This window comes from Hemitrygon akajei, unplaced genomic scaffold (genome assembly GCF_048418815.1).
Source record: "Hemitrygon akajei unplaced genomic scaffold, sHemAka1.3 Scf000124, whole genome shotgun sequence".
In the NCBI taxonomy this organism is placed as follows: domain Eukaryota; kingdom Metazoa; phylum Chordata; class Chondrichthyes; order Myliobatiformes; family Dasyatidae; genus Hemitrygon; species Hemitrygon akajei.
The window spans coordinates 832,269-853,306 of record NW_027332010.1 but is presented as its reverse complement, the minus strand read 5'-3'; the positions used below and the strand labels follow the sequence as shown (position 1 = coordinate 853,306).

Here is a 21,038-nt window from a genome sequence, read left to right as displayed (position 1 = left end):
AGATTGAAAGAGTGCAGAGATTTACTAGGATGTTGCCAGGTCTTCAGGAGTTGAGTTACAGGGAAAGATTGAACAGGTTAGGACTTTATTCCATGAAGCGTAGAAGAATGAGGGGAGATTTGATAGAGGTTTACAAAATTATGGGGGGTATAGACAGTAAATGCGAGTAGGTTCTTTCCATTTAGATTAGGAACGATATATATGAGAGGACATGGTTTAAAGGTGAAAGGGTAAAGGTTTAGGGGGAACATGAGGAGGATCTTCTTCACTCAGAGAGTGGTGGGAGTGTGGAACGAGCTGCCATCTGACGTGGTAAATGCGGGCTCACTCTTAGGTTTTAAGAATAAATTGGATAGATACCTGGATGGGAGAGGTCTGGAGGGTTACGGACTGGGTGCAGGTCAATGGGACGAGCGGAATAAAGTTTCCGCACAGACTAGAAGCGCCAAATGACCTGCTTTCTGTGCTGTAGTGTTCTATGGTTCTATGGAGTGAAATAAACACAATATAGGAATTGTCGATCGATTAATTTTAACTCATTCACCGCATCCGTCAACCGAACAGAAACACCGGGGATTCAGCAGCAGCTGCGGGCGGCGGGTCCTGAGCTCCCCCGGGTCCTAAAGTCCACCCATAATGAGACAGGTTAAATGGGACAAGTGGGGGCGGTGCTGACCGGAAAAGACAGTAAAGATTGTTCATTAAGTTCATCTGCCATTTCTTTGACCCCATTACTACTTCACCAGCATCATTTTCCAGAGGTCCAGTATCAACTCTCATCTCCCTTTCACTCTTCATGTAACTGAAAACTAAACTTTTGGTATCCTGATTTATATTATTGGCCAGTTTGCCCTCATATTTCGTCTTGACCATCTTATGGTTTTTTTCGTTGCCTTTTGTTGGATTTTAAGTGCATCCCAATAATCCAACATCCCACTCACCTTTGCTACCCTATATGTCATTTCCTTAGGTTTAACACAATTATTACATGCCTTTTCCAGCTCAAACTATGAATTGATTTAAAGTCAGTCCAATAATTTAATAGTTTTAATCTGAAAACTATCTACCCTCGCAAAGATTGTACTGAAGACTGCATTTGATTTTTCTTCAGCCTTATACGCTTCACATTGAAATAGTATGTGTTTCGACAGTTTCATAATGACAAAATGTACACGACACAGAATGAAGTTTTCCAATTAGTTACAAGGCATAATTAAGCATAGTGTGGACATTTCTATGTCATGTCAATATCATTCCTTCCCTTGTTTTAAGCCCTTCTTCTATAAACCCAACAGGTTTATGTATTCTGTAAAGGTGTCTGTCCTTACGTCCATTATCCTACATCTTGCCATAAGCCCCTAATTCTTAACACTACCAACCCTTTAGCTTCTAATTTGCTAAGTGGAAGGTCTATATCCACAGCTTAACATTTAATAGCTTTTGGTGCTAAACAGTCAACATCATCATTTCCCTCAACAGTGTGATGTGCAGGGCCCATAATGTGCAGACATATAAATCAAACTTTATCTATGAAATACCGTTTGACAAATTTCCAACAGTCAATCTGACCTACTGCCAGAATGACCTGTTTAAGACTCATCAAAACTGACATGTATTCTGAGCAAATTATAAGGACCAATTTCCTCCACCCACTGTAAGCCTAAACTGTTGGGAAAGAATTCTGCTTTCTATGCTGATAAATGGCTATAAGTCATTTCTTTATCATTACCTGCAATTCAGGCACACAAAAACAGCAACACCAACATCCCCAGTTAACATCTTTTGATTCATCTGTAAAAATGGTTACTGTATGATAATAACTTTCATTAATATTATAATGAACCAACAGACTCTCAGGCAGAACCGAATCCGATCGTGTAACATAAAATCAACTGAAGTCATTGGAAAAAACAAGGTGGGGTTACAGAGAAAGCTACAGTGGGACATATTGTATCATCAAGTACACCCGTATTCCCAGCGTGATAAGAACCCAGCCACACAGAACAAAAAACACTCTTCTTGTGATGTCCCCAACCGTCCTCCAGCACACCTTTAACAGGATGATCATTTCCTTGCCCGGCAAATTAATCCAGTATGTTGACATCAACTTGAACCTCTGTTACTTTGAGGGCAATTGTCCCATTGCAATCAGTAAAGCCAAAACAGGAGACAACATTACTGCAACAGAACACAATCTTAAAGTCTGTAATTGTATCACATACAAACATTTTTAATTTGAATATGAAGGTGATCCATAAGCCACACAGACATAATCAAGAACAGATCAAATTAAACAAATATAATTGGTCAACAAAGATTTTCATGTTGCACCCAAGAATACCCACATAGATGTCTGAGGAGATTTAAAGCTCCTTTACATTTATCAATTATTTTACTGATAGGTGCTTCCACGTCAGCTTATTATCCATCCAGATACTGAGAAATCTTACCTCTGACACTTCCACAAGATATTAATGACATAATTTAAAATCAAGTGCAAGTCTATTATTGCTGTTTGTAAACCACATAATGTGTTTTAACGACTAAACGCTTAAAATCCTCATCAATCTGCCCACTGTTTGACCTATTAATTGTAAATTGCAATTAATACCTCTAATCCATAAAGCTACGTCATCTGTATATTGTGATTTACCCAGGGTATACCATTTTCCCATCTCAGAGAAAATATCGTTAATCATAATATTAAATAATGAAGGGCTACAGATACTGCCCTGTGGGATCCCATTCTCTACCTCATAGAAACACAAACATAACATGCCGACCGGTACTTGCACAGTCCGTCCAAATAAAAAACTCAGACAAATTATACAATGTCCCCCTCACTCCTAATTTAATCAAAAGTCCTTTCTTCCATATCACTTCCCTTTTCAGTATCAAGAAATACTGTTATTACAACATCTTTATTTAATTGTGTTTTCCGAATATCATCTTCCAAATCTAAAACTGAATCTAATGTCATTTCACCCTTCCAAAATCCACTCTAATAAAACACTTTATCACCACTCTTTCCAAAATATTACTCAAGCGCTTGATTACCATACATTCCATAAGTTTACATACATGAGACATTCACGATATAGGCCCATAACTGGAAGGATCAGATGGGGATCTGCCAGGTTTTAGAATTGGCACTACTATTTCCATTTTCCATGAGGAAAGTAGATGCACAATTCAAACATTTAATATTTTCACAAAAGCGAATTAGAAACAATTACAATTTCAAATATCACTCTTTCCTGGGAACACCTGACCTGCATTATTAATAGACGTCTTAAATTCATACAAAGAAATCTCTCCATCAGTGATACTATCATTACTACAGCTGACTTCCAGCACATCAGGGTATTCACTGAAAAACATCTCCCTACATTGTTTAACTTCTTCACTTAAATTATCCTGATTATGAATCTCAGCAAATGACCCAGCCAGTAACACAACCTTCCCTGTTTCAGTAACAATCATTTTGCCCTCATTAATCAACACTGGAATATTATGATCCCCACAAAACCGCCATTTTCTAAATCATGTCCCAAACAATTCCAAGTTTGATATCCCTTCCGATATTATCTCCATATAACCTCCAGTAAATCACCTACTTCCTCACCACGGCCATTGCCCTTTTATTGTTAATAATGTAACTCGGAGACTGATGTATCATCACATAAAAACTCACATTTCTCCCAATTTGCTTCCTGTCCCGTGAAAATCCAAATCCAAACTCATAAAGACAGGAAGGCTGACTGACGTTCACATAAACTAATCACCCTCCGAGTTCCCATTTGAGCGACAGACATTACAGCCAATGACAGCAGGGGTCATTGTTAATTCTGAGCTACGATAGGCTGGAGGAAATCATGATCAGCCCCTCTTCCGCTCCATCGCCATGGCGGAGCTCTGCGATTTGCTTCTGCCGGTGTCGCCGGCCTCGGCGCCCACAAGGACGGGTGTGATTCCCCTTCGCGCCTCGGTGGGTCTGTTTCGGTGACGTCTGTGGTGGCTGACGAAACATGCTTCGACAGGGAGCGAGCGAGGACAAATGACTACAATTCCCAGAAGGCCCCACTGATGACATTGTGGTGTTGTTTAGGGGTAAGGTATAAAAGCAAAATGGAGGAAAATGTAATGCATTACGTTTTCTGTACTGTGTCGTGCCTTCAATGAAAAATTAAATTAAAAGAGAGATTCCAGCGAGAAACAGATAGAACAATACAGCACAGTACAGGCCCTTCGGCCCACAATGTTGTGCCGACCCTTAAACTCTGCCTCCCTCAGCTTAAATTCCTCCATATATCTGTCTAGTAGACTCTTTAACTTCACTAGTGTATCTGCCTCCACCACTGACTCGGGCAGTGCACTCCATGCACCAACCACTCTCCCAGTATAAAATCTTCCTCTAATATCCCCCTTGAACTTCCCTCCCCTTACCTTAAAGCCATGTCCTCTTGTATTGAGCAGTGGTGCCCTGGGGAAGAGGCGCTGGCTGTCCACTCTATCTATTCCCCTTAATATCAACTATACCGCTATCATTTCTCCTCTCATCCTCCTTCTCTCCAGAGAGTAAAGCCCTAGCTCCCTTAATCTCTGATCATAATCCATACTCTCTAAAGCAGGCAGCATTCTAGTGAATCTCCTCTGTACCCTTTCCAATGCTTCCACATCCTTCCTATAGTGAGGTGACCAGAACTGGACAGAGTACTCCTTGTGTGGCCCAACCAGAGTTTTATAAAGCTGCAACATTACATCGCGACTCTTAAACTCTTAAATCCCTCGACTTATAAAAGCTAACAACCCGTAAGCTTTCTTAACTACTCTGTCTACCTGTGAGGCAACTTTCAGGGATCTGTGGACGTGTAGCCCCAGATCCCTCTGCTCCTCCACACTTCCAAGTATCCTGCCATTTACTTTGTACTCTACCTTGGAGTTTGTCCTTCCAAAGTGTACCAGCTCACACTTCTGCAGGTTGAACTCTATCTGCCACTTCTCAGCACTCTCCTGCATCCTATCAATGTCTCTCTGCAATCTTTGACAATCCTTTTCACTATCCACAACACCACCAACCTTTGTGTCTTCTGCAAACTTGCCAACCCATCCTTCTTCCCCCACATCCAGGTCATTAATAAAAATCAGGAAAAGTAGGGGTCCCAGAACTGATCCTTGTGGGACACCACTAGTCACAACCCTCCAATCCGAATCTACTCCCTCCACCACAACTCTCTGCTTTCTGCAGGCAAGCCAATTCTGAATCCACCTGGTCAAACATCCCTGGATCCCATGCCTTCTGACTTTCTGAATAAGCCTACAGTGTGGAACCTTATCAAATGCATTACTAAAATCCATGTAGATCACATCCACTGCACTACCCTCATCTATATGCCTGGTCACCTCCTAAAAGAACTCCATCAGGCTTGTTAGACACGATCTGTCCTTCAGAAAGCCATGCTGACTATCCCTGATCAGGCCATGATTCTCTAAATGCCAATAAATCCTATCTTTGTGAATCTTTTCCAACAGCTTTCCCACCATAGATGTAAGGCTCAATGGTCTATAATTATCCAGACTATCCCTACTACCCTTTTTGAACAAGGGGACAACATTCGCCTCCTTCCAATCCTCCGGGACCATTCCCGTGGACAATGAGGACATAATGATCCTAACCAGAGGCTCAGCAATCTATTTCCTCGCCTCGGATGCAGAACTGGGAAGTGGCAGAGGGAGTTCAACACAGATGAAGAGGTTCATTTCTGCAGGTCAAATTTAAACACAGAATAAAATATTAATGGTAAGACTCTTGGCAGTGTGGAGGGTCAGAGAGATCTTGGGGTCCATGTCCATACGACTTTCAAAGCTGCTGTGGAAGTTGGCAGTGTTGTTAGGAAGGCGTCTGGTGTGATGGCCTTCATCAACCGTGGGATTGAGTTCAAGAGCTGTGAGGTGATGTTGAAGCTATATTTCTCCTAACCTGTACATAAGTAATTGTAATAAGATGATGAGAGGCTTTGACCATGTGGATAACCAGAGGCATTTTCCCATGCTTGAAGTGACTAACATGAGGGGACGTAGTTTTAAGCTGCTCGGAAGTCGGTACTGAGGGAATGTCAGGGGTAAGTTTCTTACACAGAGAGTCGTGGGGGCATGGAATGCACTGCCTGCAGCGATGGTGGAGGTGGATACAATAGGATATTTTAAGAGACTCTTAGATAGGTTCATGGAGCTTAGAAACATAGAGGGATATACGATCAGGAAATCCTAGGCAGTCTCTAGAGTAGGTTACATGGTCGGTACAACATTGTGGGCTGAAGAGCCTGTCATGTGCTGTAGATTTCTGTGTTCTGTGTCAAAGACAGGCAGAGGGATTAGTTTAAATGGACAGGAGGACAGCATGGAAAGGTTGGGCCGAAGGGCCTGTGTTAGTGCCGTAAGGGAGGGGTTCTGTCCCAACCATCGACTCTATTCCCCTCAACAGATGCTGCCTGACTTGACAACGTTCTTGAAAAGTTACATTCAGTTCCGCTTAGCATTCTGTACAAAGGATGTTTTGTGCTGGAAGAGTGCAGAGGAGATTCATCATGATTGAGGGGGCTTCTGTTCCTAAGTCCATAAGGCATAGGAACAGAATTAGGCCATTCAGCCCATTGAGTCAGCCACCTTTCCATCATGGCTGATCCCAGATCGCACTCAATTCCAGATATCTCACCTCCCGCCATATCCTTTGATGCCCTGACCGATCAGGAAACGATCAACTTCCGCCTTGAATATACCCACACACTCGACCTCCACCGCAGTCTGTGGCAGAGCATTCCACAGATCCAATACACCTTGGCTAATAAAAAAAATAAGCTGCTTACCTCTGTTTGAAAATGTGGCCCCTCGACTTTGTGGCTTTGCCCCACCACAGGAAATACCTTCTCCACATCCAACTTATCCAGTCCTTTCAACATTCGGTAAGTTTCAATGAGATGCCCCCGCATTTTTCTGAGTTCCAGTGAGCACAGGGTCAAAGCTGCCAAGTGCTCCTCATATTTTAACCCCTTCATTCCCGAAATCATCTTTCTGAACCTCCTCTGAACTCTCTCCAATGACAACACATCCTGTCTGAGATGTGGGGCCCAACACTGTTGACAATACTCCAAGTGTGGCCTGACTCGTGTCTTATAAAGACATTATCTCGTTGCTGTTGTATTCATGGGGCGAGATTGGACTGTGTTGATCTACAGGGGGACCTTGGAATCCGAGTTCATAACTCCCAGATAGTGGTTCCATTGTCAGTCAGGTATGTTGCAGTTGTATAAATCTCTAGGTTAACCACATCTGGAGAATTTCATTCGAAGACAGGAATAATGTGGAGATTTTGGATGGTGAGTGGAAGACGCTTAACAGGATGCTGCCTGGATAAAGTGAGAATGGACAATCTCGGGGAATTTTCTCCGGCGTGGCAGAGGCTGAGGGAGGTCCGACAGATGTTTACAGGAATGTGAGAGGCACAGACAGAGTGGACAGCCGAGATTTTTTCTCCAAGGAGGAAATGTCCAATGCCAGTGGGCATGCACTTCAGGCGAAAGGGGGAACACATCCTCATTGGTCCTTTTTGCACTATTGAAGTATTTTGTAACTTAGTGTAATTTTGTATCTTTTCTCTGCATAGTTGCTGTTGGAAAAAAAACAATTAGAAAAGACAATGATGTTAAAAACCTGACTCAGGATGTTTAAAGGAGATTTGCGTATCAAGTTTTGTTTTTCATCCCCATAGTGGTGGGTGTCTGGAGTGAATATTGGGTGGTGGTGGAGGCAGATGTGAAAGAGTCTATTAGATACCACGTGAATGTGAGGAGAATGGAGGGATGTGTTCCTTGTGTCGGCAGAAGGGATTGGTTTAGTAAGGCATGAAGTGACCAGTTCAATTGGTTCAGAACAACACAGTGAGCAGAAGGGCCTGTTCAAGGACAAGTACAGCAAGCAGAGCAGGTAAACTGGATAAAGTGATCCCAGTCAGAGAACAGACTGTGACGTCAGTGGATATATGTCATCATCACAGTTCTCTCACCAAAGATACTTCACTGCTGGATAGAATGAAGTTTGTGATGTTTATAACAGATGTGGTGAATTGTACTGCTCAGACATCTCACCCTGCTGAGGAAATTAAAATTATTGTGAAAGCTGCAGAAAGGTATCTTGGTGTAACTGGTGTTTTGTGGGAAGCTGTAAATGAAGCTCTGATTTGTGGGGGTTTCAGCATCCCAGTCTACTTGTGAAGATATGTAATGGGATTGAAATATTGAAGTGAAATGCAAGAAGCCTGATTTTACATGGGCAACACTTTAAGAAGTTTATTTTTGATTTGTCAGATTCTTCCCAAAACACATTTTGAGTTTTATTCCTGTGCAGGATTATATTGTCGTTTGGCTTGACAGGTTAGTTGATAGAGGAGTGGTGTTGTCAGTTTTATAAGGAGAAGGGCAGAGTATAGTGTTGTGAATGGGAACAAAATGTATCATGAACTTGTAGTAGAAAATCTTGATTCAACAGGCATGTGTGTAATTTTCTTTTGTGAAAATATTAACTTTCTGAATCGTATTTGGAGGTTTGGCCATCTACTTTTCTCATGGAAAATGGTTGTAGTAGTTTCCATTCTAAAACTTGGATCTCCCCGTCTGATCCTCCTTCTTGTAGGCCAATATCATTAAAGTCTCATTTATGTAAATTTGTGGACTATATGGTAATCGAGTGTTTGAATTATATTTTCGATAAAAGAGATAATTTCATGTTTTATCAGAGGGGAATTTGGAACGGTAGAATAAGACCATAAGACAAAGGAGCAGAAGTCCGACATTCGGCCCATCGAGTCTGCTCTGCCATTTTATCATGAGCTGATCCATTCTCACATTTAGTCCCACTCCCCCACCTTCTCACCATAACCTTTGATACCCTGGCTACTCAGATACCCAGCAATCTCTGCCTTAAATAACATTGGGATCAGTTTGGGTTTGGAAGATCATATTAGGGAAGTACAGTTAAATAAAGATGTTGTAATAGCAATATTTTTGATATTGAAAAGGCAAATAATATTTATTGAAGGATGGACTTTTGATTAATATTTGGAAATGCAATTGAGAGGGCTATTGTACAATTTTTTCTGATTGTTTCTATTTGTACGTCTTGTAAAGGTATTGATGGGCAAGTATGACATTGAATTCATTTTTATATTTGGAAGATGATATTAGGAAAGCCAGTTAAATATAGATGTTGTAACAGCAGTACTTTTACTATTCAAAAGGCAGATGGTAGTTATGGAAGGAAAGAATTTTTATGAAATTGTGGAAATGAGGATGGAGGGGCTATTATCCAACTTTGAGTTGTTTTAATTGAAAGTTTTGTGTCAGGTATGGGTGGGAAAGTTATATTCAGGTTGTTATGAGATTGAGACTGGGATCCCACAGGCAGTATTTATTATTTTATATTATAATTAATAATATTTTTCATAGGTTTTTCATTCTGTAAATCCCTATATGCAAATGATGGAGGTTTATGGATTAGAGGTAGAAATTTCACTTTTATTGTATATAGGATGTGTTAGCAATTAGTAAGGTCGAACAGTCGGCGAATAGATGGGATTTAAGCTTTCAGTAGCAAAAACACAAATTATGTGCTTTACAAACAGGATTAGCAGACCTGCACTTGATTGGAAATTATATGGTCAAACTCCTTAAAAGGTGTCAGTGGTGAGATTTCCAGGCATGTGGATCGATAATAAGCTGACATAGAAGCACCGGATCAGAAAATAATTGATACATGTAAAGAAACTTTAAATACTCTTTGTTATCTCTGTGAGTATTCTGGGGTGTTACATGAAAATATTTGTTGACCAATCTCGTTTGTTTAATTGGATCTGTTCTTGATTATGTTTGTGGTTTATAGATCACCTTCCTCTTCAACTTTATGATGTTTGGGTGTGATTCATTTCGTGCTTTAAGATTGTGTTGTGGTTAAGTCAGGTCGTCCCCTGTTTCGGCTTTACTGGTTGAAATGGGACAATTGCCCTTACAGGGACAGAGGTGGAAGTTGATGTTAACAAATTGGATTGAATATCCTGTGCTAAAGGGTGGTTGGGAACATCACAAGAAGAATGCTTTTAGTTTTGGGTGGCTGGGTTCTTATCACGCTGGGAATATGGGTGTATCGGATGATACAGTAAGTTCCACTGTAGCTTTCTCGGTAACCCCACTCTGTTCTTTTTTCCAATGACTTGTTAATTTTAGTTTACACAACTGGATTCTGTTCTGCCTGAGAGTCTGTTGGTTCATGAGTATATTCATGAAAGTTATTATCATACGGTCAGCATTTTACAGATGGATTAAAACATCATTTAACTGGGAATGTTGGTGTGTCTGTTTTCATTTTTTGAGTTGCAGGTAATGATAAAGAAATCACTTACCAGCCATTTGTGGGTCTATGGAGCAGAATTCTTTGCTTTGATTTTAGGGTTACAGTGTGTGGAGGAAATTGTTCCTTGCAAACTTGTAATTTGTTCAGATTCTTTTTTGGTTTTGATGAGCCTTAAAACAAGACATTCTAGCAGTAGGTCAGATTGACTGTTGGAAACTCATCAAGCATTATTTCATATACAAAGTTCGGTTCATATGTCTGCACCTTATAGGCCCTGCACATCGCACTGTTGAGGGAAATGATGGGGTTGACTGTTTAGCAACAAAACCTGTTAGAAGTTCAACTGAGAATACAAACATTCCACTTCGCAAATCTGAAGCTAAGGGGATGGTAGGGTTAAGAATTCAGGACTTATGGCAAGATCTGTAGGAAAATTGACATAAGGACTGACGCCTTTACAGAATACATAAACAAGTTGGGTTTATGGAAGAAGGGCTTAAAACAGGAAGGGAAGGGATGATATTGACAAGACTTAGAATTGCCAGCACTATGCTTAATTATGCCTTGTATCTAATTAGAAAACTTCATTCTGTTTCATAGGACCATAGAACCATAGAACACTACAGCACAGTACAGGCCCTTCAGCCCTCCATGTTGTGCCGACCCATATAATCCTTTAAAAAGGTACTAAACCCACACTACCCCATAACCCTCTAATTTTCTTTCATCCATGTGCCTGTCCAAGAGGTTCTTAAATACCCCTAATGTTTTAGCCTCCACCACCAACCCTGGCAAGTCATTCCAGGCACTCAGAACCCTCTGTGTAAAAAACTTACCCCTGATGTCTCCCCTAAACTTCCATCCCTTAATTTTGTACCTATGCCCTCTGGTGATTGCTATTGGTGCCCTGGGAAACAGGTACTGACTATCCACCCTATCTATGCCTCTCATAATCTTGTAGACCTCTATCAAGTCCCCTCTCATTCTTCTACGCTTCAAAGACAAAAGTCCCAGCTCTGCTAACCTTGCTTCATATGACTGTCGTGTACATTTTGTCATTATGAAACTTTTAAGCACATACTATTTCAGTGTGAAGCAGATATGGGTGAAAAAAATCAAATGCAAGTACAATCTTTGAGGGTTGATAGTTTTCAGATAAATACTTTATTAAGTTATAGGACTGACTTTAAATTAATTCACAGTATTGAACAGGCAAAGGCATATAATAATGGAAACGTCCCAATTGTATCGGGACGTTACTCTAGGGATGATGGCTTAACAGAGGAGGCTGACGGATGTGGGAATAGCAGGAGAGACATGTCCCACCGAAGAAGTTCTCAAATGGCAGGGGTAGGAATCCGTCTCTGACAAGGAAAGTTAAGGACTGTGTTAAGCCTAAGGAAATGGCATATAAGGTAGCAAAGGTGAGTGGGATGTTGGATTATTGGAATGCTCTTAAAATCCAACAAAAGGCAATGAAAAAAGCCATAAGAATGATCAAGACAAAATATGAGGGCAAACTGGCCAATAATATAAATCAGGATACTAAAAGTTTAGGTTTCAGTTACATGAATAGTGAAAGGGAGATGAGAGTTGACACTGGACCACTGGAAAATGATGCTGGTGAAGTAGTAATGGAGGACAAAGAAATGGCAGATGAACTTAATGAACAATCTTCACTGTCTTTTCCGGTCAACACCACCCCCACTTGTCCCATTTAACCTGTCTCAGTTCGGGTGGACTGTAGGACCCGGGGGAGCTCAGGACCCTATTCTATTCTGTTGTTGGACGCGGTGAATGAGTTAAAATTAATGGATCGACAATTCTTATCTCATGATTATTTCACTCTCCGCATATTTACATTTACAGTGATCTTACTCCTGACGCCGGTCCCAGGACCCAACCCATTTACAGACCCGGAGCATAACGGGAGCAGATTCTCAGCCACTGGTTTTCATCCCCAGTCGCGAAGAAAGGATAAAGTTTCCCCGTGAATTTATTCCCAGTGAAGGTGTGGAGATGGGACTTGGTCTCCACGTTGTAAAATGAAACTGACCCGGACTCGTAACTGAGATAAACTCCCACCCTCCCGGGGATGGGACCAGCAGCGAGACGGGACTCGGGGGAGGTACGAACTTTCATCATGTCATAATTCCGGAGTAACACGTCATAATACCGCCCAATGACCCAGAATCGGGTCTCTGGACTCAGTCCGACCCTTCTCTCTTCCTCTCCACAGACCCTGCGATGACTCCTAGATACCAGTCCCGATTCCCCATCACCTCCACCTCCCAGTAATGTCTCCCCGATGTGAATCCCTCCGATCCCAGCACACAAGCCCGATTTGTGAATCTCTTCCCGGTGTCAGGGAGCTCTCTCCGTGTCCGGGTACATTTCACACTCTTCCAATCCACAGACACCTCGATCCATGGATTCGCCGTTTCCACATCCAGGGTGACAGAGACTGGGGGGAGAAGCAGAGAATTAGAGAGTCCCCGGGCATTGTGGGGAGACTCAGGCAACGCTGCCCCAGAGATTGGAGGAGCACTCGGGCAAAGCGTCCCCAGGACCAGTGGAAAGCCCGTGGGCCTTCGGCGCAGTCGGGTTGCCGACAGGCAACCTTTCCCAGGGAAGCGGGTGGGCAACTAATATCTCTCCAATATCTTTCCGCTGGATGGAGAGCAGAGATTTCCCAATCAAACAGACACAAAATGCTGGAGGAACCGAGCAGATCAGGCAGCATGTGTGGAGAGAGATGGACAGTCTACGTTTCAGGGCGACATCTTCCCTCAAGAACAAAAATGAATAGGGGAGAGAGACAGCAGAAACGAGTGCAGGAAAGGGGTGGATTCAGATGGGAAGGGGGTGAGTGAATGGATTTAAACAGGAGGTCACAGAGGCTCTTTGGCCCAACTTGTTTTTGCCGACCAACTTGCTTTAATGAGCTGGTCCCATTTGCCCATTATTCCTTTCCCCCTTTGTTATCCACGTCCCTGGCACGATGTATTTTAAAACATTGTCACTGTACCTGACTCTACAGTTGATCAAGAGCCTGGTGTACTATACCATGAATTTTACTGTCACCCACAAACCTACTAACTGTGTCATCTACATTCTCATCCAAATCATTAATATGAATGACAAACAACCCGGCCCCAGCACCGACCTCTGCAGGTCACAGGCCTCCAGTCCTCTGTGTTTAAGAGACACTTGGACAGACACCTCAATAGACAAGGCACAGAGGGAGACTGACCTAATACCGGCCAATGGGATGAATGTAGATGGGTAAATAGATCAGCACAGAGGCGATGGGTCAAAGGGAACACTTCTATACTGTACGCACCCCCGGGCTGAGAATTCCAAACGGACAGTGACCCCTGACCTTTGACTCCTCAGACAGGGGAAAACATCCTCCCTGTATCCTGCCTGTTGACCCCTGAAAGAATTTTGTGTTTCCCTGAGATCTGCTCCCATTCTTCTAAAGCGGGAACAGAGAACATAGAACAGTACAGCACAGGAACAGGCCCTTCATTCAAAGTTCACATTCATTTGTGAGTGTGAAGTGGGAAGTTGAAGGTTCGAGATAGTAAAGAAGGTGATAATGGGAACCAGTAGGGGAGAGATGAACGGGTGATTGAAGCAGAACCAGGTGGGGGAGGGGTGGAAAGCCTGTGGGTGAACTGTGTGTGTAGACATAATGAGAAGTTGGAGGGGAACAAAGATGGGGGATGAGTATTCCTTTGTCCCCTTTCCCATAACCCAATCGCCCACAACCCCTCATTAGGACACGGGATGGAAATGCACAGATCCTTAAGCAACACAGGTCCTGATGAAGGGTTTCAGCCCAAGCCGTCGACTGTCTATTCTTTTCCAGAGATGCTTCCTGGCCTGCTGAGTTCCTCCAGCATTTTGTGTGTGTTAATCTACTTTAAATATACTCAATTATTTATCCTCCGCAGCTGCCTGCTGCAGATTCACTATTCTCTGGTGAAAGGAATCCCTCCTCATCTCTGTTCTAAATGAGCATCCTCCAGTCGGAGGCTGTGCCATCTGGTCCTCGACCCACCCACATCCTCCAGACATCAACTCTCTCCAGACAGGAGACCAGGCAAGACCTTCATCAGGACCTGTGTAGCTTGGATTACCAGCATCCGCAGATTTTCTCATGTGTGATCTTTAAAGCACAAGTTGATAGGTAAACTTCTTGATTAGTCAGAGTTTCAAAAGTTATGGGGAGGAGGCGGGAGAATGGGGTTGAGGGAGATAATAAATCAGCCGTTCTTCTAAACTCCAGTGAGTACAGGCCCAGAACCATCAAATATGTCTCATATGTTAACTCTTTCATTCCCGGAATCATTCTTGTGAACCTCCTGGACCCTCTCTAATGCCAGCACATCTTTTCCGATATAAGGGTCCAAAAACTGCTCACAATACTGCAAATATGGTCTGACTAATACTTTATAAAACCTCAGCATTACATCCTTGCTCTTGTATTCTAATCCTCCCAAAATGAAAGCAAACATTGAGTTTGCCGATCTTACCACTGACACAAACTGCAAGTTAACCATCAGGGAATCCCGCACAAGGACACCCAAGTCCCTTTGCACTTCTGATTTTTGAATTTTCTCCCTGTTTACAAAATTTTCTATGCCTTTATTCCTTCTACCAAAGTGCATGCACGACTTCCCTACCCGATAATCCATCTATCACTTATTTGCCCATTTCCTGATCTGTCTCTGTCCTTCCCCAGATTCCGAGCTTCTGCAGCACTACTTGCCCCTTCACCTATCTTCATATCATCTGCAAGCTTGGCCACAAAGGCAACAATTCTGTCATCCAAATCATCCTTCTGTATATCTTGGCTTTGTGTTCCTCGAAGAATTCCAACAGATTTTTCAGGCAAGATTTCCCCTTAAGGGAAGGCATGCTGTCTTTGCTGTATTTTATCATGTGTCTCCATGTACCCAAAAGCTCGTCCTTAACACTGGACTCTAACATCTTCCCAAGCACACCACATCCAGACTAACTCACCTATAATTTTCTTTCCCCAGCTGCTCTGCCTTCTTAAAGAGTGAAGTGACCTTTGCAATTTCCAGTCATCTTGAATGATCTAGTGATTCTTTAAAGATCATTACTAATGCCCCCATATTCTCTTCAGCTAACTCTTTCCGAACACTGGGGTGTGGTCCACCTGGTCCAGGTACCTTCAGACCTTCGATCTTCCCACGCACTCTCTCCTTAGTATTAGCAACAGCACTCATTTCTCTCCCCTGACACTCTCACATTTCTGATGCACAGCTGTTATCATTCACAGTGAGGATTGACACACGATATTGAATAAGTACCTCTGCCATGTCCTTTGTCACATCTCTCCTCTCCAGTGTCATTTTCTAGGGTAGTGGTCACCAACCTTTAAAAGCCCAACATCTACTACCTCGGCCTCAGTAAAAGGCGAGATCGATTCCAAATTGATTAGTCACACGCATGCGCACCGGGGCAGAAAAGACCGGAAGTAAAATCCCGCAACCCGGAAGTAGAAATAATGCATAAGCACCAGGGGTACCCACTCTGTTTTGTACCGTGGACCGGTTTAATATTGAGAATATTCTTGCGGACCGGCCGACGGGGTTGGGGGGTGTTAAACACGACCTTCGCGGCTCTTGGCATGAAGAGTAATATTGGACACGGCCTACCCTACCACACTGAAGTCTACTGGTTGAGCAGAGGTGTTGTGCTCAAACATTTTCTTTCAATTACGTGCGGAAATTTGACTATTCATCGATCAGAAAGGGAAGCCAGTGGCAGAGTTCGATGACCCAGACTGGCTTCACGATCTTGCATTTTTGGTGGATATAACAGAGCACTTAAATGTGTTTAATGTTAACATGCAAGGCCCAAACAAACTTGTTACGGAATATTACAACAGCATTTGTGCCTTTCAAATTGAATTAGGCCTGTGGGAGATGCAACTATCCCGGAGCAACCCAGCTCATTTCCCCTCTTTGCAGTCTGTGTGTGTCGCTCATGGTAATAATGACAACATGGACAGCTATAAGGACAAAATATCACGGCTGGAAAGTAAGTTTCAGAATCATTTTCAAGTCTTCAGTCAGCTCGAGAAGGAATTCTCACTATTTTGCCCGTGACTTAAAATGAGTTTGACACCCCTGATCTACTACATCCCCTTTATACTACTTGTAACTCCTCAAGGAATTCCAACAGGTTTGTCAGGCAAGATTTTCCCTTGAGGAAACCATACTGACTTTGTCCTATCTTGTCCTGTGTCACGAAGTATTCCATATGGGCATACTTAACAATTGACTCCAACATCTTCGAAACCACAGAGGTGAAGCTAAGTGGTCTATAATTTCCTTTCTGCTGCCTTCCTCCTCACTAAAAGAGTGCAGCGACAGTTGAAATTTTCAGGTCCTCTGACACGATGCCAGAGTCAAATGATTTTTGAAAGATCATTTCAAATGCCTCCAGAATGCCTATTGCTACCTCTTTCAGAACACTAAGGTGCAGTTCATCTGGTCCGGGTGACTTATGTACCTTTAGGTCTTTCAGCTTTTTGAGCACCTTCTCCCTTGTAACAGTAACTGCACTCACTTCTCTTCCCTCGAACCCTTCAACACCGGGCACAGTGCTAGTGTTTTGCACGGTGAAGACTGGTGCAAAGTACTCATTTAGCTCATCTGCCATCTCTTTGTCCCCCGTTAATGTATATCCAGCCCCATTTTCTAGCGATCCTGTTACCACTCATCTCTTTTATTTTATTTACCTACTTGGGAAAAATACTTCTACTATCCACTTTGATATCGTTTGCTAGCTTGGTTTCAAATTTCATTCTTCCCCTCCCACTGATTATTTTAGTTCCTCTCTGTAGGTATTTAAAGCTTCTGAATCCTCTGTCTTCCTACTCATTTTTGATTTGTTGTAGCCCCTCTCGTTTGCCTTTACAATAGCTTGTCTTCCCTTGTCTGCCACGGTTGTACTATTTTGCCATTTGATTATTTATTCATTTTTGGAATACATCTATCCTGCACCTTCCTCATTTTCCCAGAAACTGACACCATTTCTGCTCTGTTGTCATCATTGCCAGCATCTTCTTCCAGTTTGCTTTGGCCAACTCCTCTTTCAGACCACTGTAATTTCCTTTACTCCAGGGAAATACTACAACATCAGACTTTACTTTCTCCTTATCAAATTTCAAGTTGAGCTCAGTCATTTTGTGAGCACAGTCTCCTAAGGGTTATTTTACCTAATCGCCTCTGGTTCAATACATAACAGCAGCAGGAGACAGGTGTAGCACTTGTCCCGCTTGCAGGTGTCAGTGCCAGGAGGGAGAGGAGCGAGTGGATAAAGGAGTTACATAGACAGCGATTCTGAGTGGGCTGGGTGTAGGGAGAGATGTGTTTGGTGGTAGAATCCGGCTGGAGATGGTGAAAGATGTCAGGATAAGTTGGATATAGAGGCTCGTGTTGCGGTAGGTCGGACTTTGGAGATAAACTTGACGATGGGGTCAGTATCGAATTCAGGTTGATTTTACCTTGTAGATTTTAACAGCTTCTTTAATCGGCATGAAGCGGTGCTCTCTGTGTTCCTGCACATCTCTACAGATCACAAAGATCAGTGTCTTGTCCGTTTCACAAAACAGCTTCAGTTCTTCCTCATGTTCCTCGCAGTGACGTTTACTTTCCTTCCCTTTCGGATTCAGGTTTAGATTTCGAGCTTTTTCAGCCAGATTTGCTAAGGCCCGATTCACCCTGAGGGTGCAGTCAGCAAACACCGCCCTACATTCCGGGCAGGAGTTTCTCTCCTCCCTTTCCCAACACCGTGTGATACAAGAGCGACAGAAGTTGTGTCCACACTCCAGTGTAACCGGTTCAGTGAAGAAATCCAGACAGACGGGACAAATTAACTCCTCGGTCCAACTGTCGACCTGTCCTTACGAAGCCATGTTAACTCCAGCACTTTCCTGATTCAGAATGCTTTCACGCTGCAGTGGTTTTGCTGGATGTGTTCATTAGGGAAAAATGTGGCTATTTCCATATCAGGGTGGGATCAGAAAAATGTTAAACAGGTGGGAACAGTAAAGAAAATGTGGCCCTGGACTGCCTAAGCCCGGCTGTGAAAGGAGGAGGGTTGGGCTTGTGGAAAAAAAAAACAGAAACGTCGACTGAATCTCCAAAGGCCTCATCCCTGGGTTCAGAAGGACCATCCCCGGGATCAGACGGACCATCCCCGGGATCAGAAGGACCATCCCCGGGATCAGACGGACCATCCCCGGGATCAGAAGGACCATCCCCGGGATCAGAAGGACCATCCCCGGGATCAGAAGGACCATCCCCTGGAAGACGATTGAAGTCGTGTGGTGAAAAAAGAAGCCACAGGGCCGATCAACCCAGGCCCTGGATTGGGGTCTCTGGCGAGCTGCTGTTGGGGACCCGTAGGCGTGATGGGCTGAAGAAGAAGCCGAACAGAAATGAAGCCGGAGAGAAGAGTCTGGTTCAGTCTGAGGCCGGACTGAAAGGGACAACTTCTGAAAAGAGAGGCCCAAGAGACTGTACATGCTGGAACCTGCAGTAAGAAACATCATCCTGGAAGAATTGTGGTGAGAAATGTACAGTCGCCCTTCCTGGTCGAGATCCTTCATCTGGAATGTCTCAACCCAAAATGTCGATAGTCCACTTCCCTCCACAGATCGCTGCAGTTGCTGCCCGACCCGTTGAGTTCCTCCAGTGGTTTGTTTGTTTTTATTTTTCTCGGGAAATAAATAACGAGAACATGAAATAACTGCAGCGGCGGCTGATGGTTCTGAGTTGCTCTCACCGCAAAGGCAAACTTGTGCTTTAGAAAATAAGAAACAGGAGGATGCATCGCCATTCGGAACATGCCTGACCTTTCACCTCAGCGCCACTTTCATGCAAAGTTCCCAACATCGCTGAGACACCAAATTTGCCTTTTCAATTCAGAAACCTTGTGGGGAAAATTCAAAAATATTTACCACACTCTGGGTGAGAAACTTTCCCCTCATCTCTGTCTTGCTGAGCTGACCTCTGATTTTGAGTCTGGTTCCCTGGTTCCAAACCACAGCCGGGAAACATCATACCTACCACTAGCCTGTCCGTATAATCTCTCTAAGGACACCTCCTCATCCTTCCCTCCACCCAAATCAATCTGGGAAACCTTCTCTTCATTCCCTTCATTCCACAGACTGACTCTCTGGGAGAGAGACCAGACCTGTGCACAGTGTTCCATTGTACGCTCTCACCAGGACCCTATATACCTTCAGAGGAGATCTTTATTCGTGTATTCAAACCTTCCTTCCCATTCAATGCTCTTCATTTAATATCGAACTCAAACAGTGAACAGACACAACACAGCCTCAGCCATGAATTTAAAGGGCAGGTGTTGCAACAGTTTGAGCTTCATACCGGGGGCCACGGAGCAAGCAGGGTGTCACAAAGGGAGGAATGTGGGAGTGTTGTATGTCTGAGCCCAGCTGTGTGTGTTTGTGTATCAGAATCAGGTTTAATATCACCGACATATGTGTGAAATTTGTTGTTTTGTGATAGCAGTACATTGCAATACATAGTAATAAAAAGTATAAATTACAAGAAGTATATACAACATTATATTTAAAAAGTAGTGCAAAAGAGAGGGAAAATACTGAGATAGTGTTCATGGGCTCATTGTCCATTCAGAAATCTTATAGCAGAGGGAAAAAAAGCTGTACCTGAAACAGTGAGTGGCTCTTTAGGACCCTGCACGTCCTCCTTGATGGTAGCAATTAGAGGAAGGCATGTCCTGGGTGATGGGGGTCCTTAATGATGGATGCCACCTTTTTGTGGCATCATCTTTTGAATGTGTCCTGGATGCTGTGGAGCCCAGTGCCCATGAAGGAGCTGGCTGAGTTTACAACTTTCTGCAGCATTTTCCAATCCTGTGCAGTGGCCTCTCCATACCGATATATCACCTTTCTCACTTTTCGTTGTTTAAGGATGAGCACATTACACATGTGCTGCATTTACTGAAATTATGCAGCGTATTAATTTAAAATAAAGGACCCAGTGCTTTCCCGGCGTAGATGATGTTTAAACTCTTCTCAGGCTTCCAACCGGGTACAGGTGTCTATTTCAATCAACATGCCAATACCAAACTCTGCATCTTCATCAGGGACGACGCCTGGGCATGTCTAATCGGGGCGGCTGACGGAAATATATATACCACTGGAATAGACATGCCCAGGCATCATCCCCGATGAAGATGGCAGAGTTTGTAATGGAAACATCGGTTAAAGTTGACACCTGTACCCGGCTGGAAGCAGGAGAAGAATTTAATTAATTAATCAATCGTCAACAAAGTGAGTTCCTTTATCTTATTATAGAAGTGATAGATTTTTCAGAAGCGCTGACTTTTTTGCCTTACACTTCTTGCCATCATTCTCAGCTCTTTGTTTAGTTTGCTGAGGATTTGTATGTTTGTTTGTACTCTAAGATAAACCAAACTTTTGAAATTAAGGTCACTCGTTATTTTTAACTCCCGGGAGAACTCTAAGGATCAGAAATTAAATAGTTTCCACAGGAGAAGAAATCAGTCATGATGGGATGGCAGGCAGACTGGAAGGGCCGAAT

General features: G+C 43.2%; 1 protein-coding gene across 1 annotated transcript in view; it reads left to right on the top strand.

The window, feature by feature from the left end:
• Nucleotides 1-21,038, top strand: part of LOC140723663 (zinc-binding protein A33-like) — a 217,202-nt gene that overhangs the window by 19,849 nt on the left and 176,315 nt on the right. The gene's annotated exons all lie outside the window — the stretch shown is intronic.